Here is a 2,496-nt window from a genome sequence, read left to right as displayed (position 1 = left end):
GGTAACCAAAAAAGGTTATTTTCATTTTACAAATCCTGCACTCAGCTTTGCTTTCTCCAATATCATTGAAAAGCAGCCAGATGCTGCTTCTTTTTTCGGTTTTTGCTCATTTCTTGACTTTTTCAGACGCACTTGCATTTAAATCCGTCTCCCCGTCGCTCTGTGCAGCTGGCCTGTACCACTACACCTGCTGTGCCCCCCACCCTTCTTTCACATAATGGTATGATCCTAGTGTGTCCTCGCATATGATTGGCCGCATAGTGGCCCGGCTAAATAAAATCCCGCCCCTGCCTGCAAGGATTCTCAGCAAGAGTAGGAGTGGCTGAAGATTCTGCTCTCCCCAACGGGAGTCTGCTCTTCTAACGGCAGCTCGCGATCGGCGTGTTGGAGACCTCTGAATTAAATAATCAAGTCACCTCAAGTCAGAAGGCTCAAGTCCAAGTCAAGTCCCGAGTCATTGGTGTTCAAGTCCAAGTCGAGTCGTTTTGTGATTTTGTCAAGTCGAGTCTCAAGTCATCAAATTGGTGACTCGAGTCTGATTCGAGTCCAAGTCATGTGACTCGAGTCCACATCTCTGCCAGATGCTAATAACAACAGCGCCCTCCCTTTCTCCCTCACTCACTCGCATTTTGGCTGTGAGCTGCGGTTGCCAGATAAGCCAACATCCCCCATTTTCATCACTTACAGCGCCCATAGTACAGGGCGAATGAAAATTGTAACCGGGATGAAAAGGGTGTTACATTTACTTAATTATGAATGTTGTTACATCAAGGCCAAAAATTAGGATGAGCACCAATGGTCAAAACAAATTGTTTTCCTCCCAGAGCTCCCAGCGCAGCGCCTCCACAGATCTGGCGCCCAAGGCAAACATCTATAACGCCAGTGCAACGGGCCGGCCCTGGTTACGCTGTAGGAAGTGTAGGTACAACGCTACATTTCCTGCCCCGCTGCAGTCATGCAGTAGGCTACGGAGAGCGGCGAGAAACATTTCCTCAGGCATCGAAAAGCGGAACCGAAATTCACATTTCTAAATGATGCCGTTGGAATCGAAATGTTGGAACCGGTTCCGGTTCGGAACCGGTTCCAACATTTCGATACCCAACCCTAGTCCTACCTTAATCTTCTTTTCAAAGAGGTCTATTTAGGTATATCAATAGGGATGGTATATATTGCAGGGACAATGCGTTCCCTTCATAGCATCTGTTTCAGGTTGGTTTGTCTTTCCACGATTAGGCTTTGAACGGCTGGATATGTCACGGTCCAAACTGTGTTCCTGTGTGTGGAGAGGGTGTGTTTTCCCTTGCAGGCTGCAGCCTGATTGCTCTCACCTGGCCGTCCGACTCAGCTGTCCCTCATCATCTAATCGGGACACAGTTTATCTACTCCAGTCTCCCAGCAACTCACCGCCAGATTGTTTTCTACATCAGTGGTAGTACATCCTCCTGGCTGCCCATTGAGTTATCCTGTCTGCGTGTAATTCTGTACCTTTTTTGTAACTAGTTCTCTTGTGTTTCCAGTGCAATCCCTCGGCCATCGTCCACCAGAGCTTCCAGCCAACCTGCCTGTTTCTTCCTGCCTGCCTTGTAAATCAGTCCAGCCTCTCACTGCCTACCTCCACTCCGGACCTCCATATCACCAAACCTGCCTGAGTCTCCGAAGCAATAAATTATTTAAACATCTTCAGTCCTTGCCTGCGCCTGGGTCCTGTTTAAAACATAATCCTAACAGAACAATCTGGCCACCATGGACCGAGCAGGCCCGGACCCAATTCGTGAGGCTCTCTCCAACCAAGGCGTCCTCGTGGGCCGGCATGACCAGATGCTCAGAGAGGTTATGGATAACCTCGCATCACTAGCCGCCAACGTAGCACAGATGGGACATCACCTCAACCTGGTTTCCACTCCTCTTGCTCCGCGTGCTCCTGAGGATCCAGCTCCCCCACAAGAGTTAGCACCGTTTCCAGCCCAGCCCGCTCTCCCTTCACGTGAGCCAAACATTCCCACTCCAGAGCGGTACGCAGGTGCCTTAGGGACATGTAAATCTTTCTTAATGCAGTGTTGTCTTGTGTTTGAGCAGCAGCCGTCTACGTATGCTAATGACAGAGCTAAGATTTGTTATATGATAGGTTTACTTACAGGTAGCGCCCTAGCCTGGGCATCAGCTGTATGGGAGAGTCAGTCCAACCTTTGTTATTCTTATCCAGAGTTTACAGAAGAAATGAAGAAAGTTTTCCACCACCCCGTCAGCGGTAGGGACGCTACTAAACGCCTCCTCTCACTGCGACAGGGCTCCCGTAGTGTAGCCGAAGACTCGGTGGAATTTAGGACCTTAGCTGCAGAGGCAGGGTGGAATGACACAGCGCTTCAAGGGGTTTTTCAAACCGGGCTAACTGATTCTGTTAAAGATGAGTTAGCAGTGAGGGACGAATCAGCTAACTTGGATGAGTTGGTCTCCCTAGCCATAAGACTGGATAACCGCCTTAGGGAGCGCCGTAGG

The 2,496-nt window shown here is 49.6% G+C and overlaps 1 long non-coding RNA gene across 1 annotated transcript; it reads left to right on the top strand.

Moving 5' to 3' along the window:
- The first annotated feature begins 1,340 nt into the window (after positions 1 to 1,340).
- Positions 1,341 to 1,683, top strand: LOC117446464 (uncharacterized). Its single transcript, XR_004552141.1, has 2 exons — positions 1,341 to 1,429; positions 1,518 to 1,683. It is a non-coding gene; the product is annotated as an uncharacterized lncRNA (long non-coding RNA).
- The last annotated feature ends 813 nt before the right edge of the window (positions 1,684 to 2,496 follow it).

Source organism: Pseudochaenichthys georgianus, chromosome 5, assembly GCF_902827115.2.
Source record: "Pseudochaenichthys georgianus chromosome 5, fPseGeo1.2, whole genome shotgun sequence".
Classification (NCBI taxonomy): Eukaryota; Metazoa; Chordata; class Actinopteri; order Perciformes; family Channichthyidae; genus Pseudochaenichthys; species Pseudochaenichthys georgianus.
Note: the sequence above shows the minus strand (reverse complement) of the source record. Positions and strands in the feature narration are given on the sequence as shown.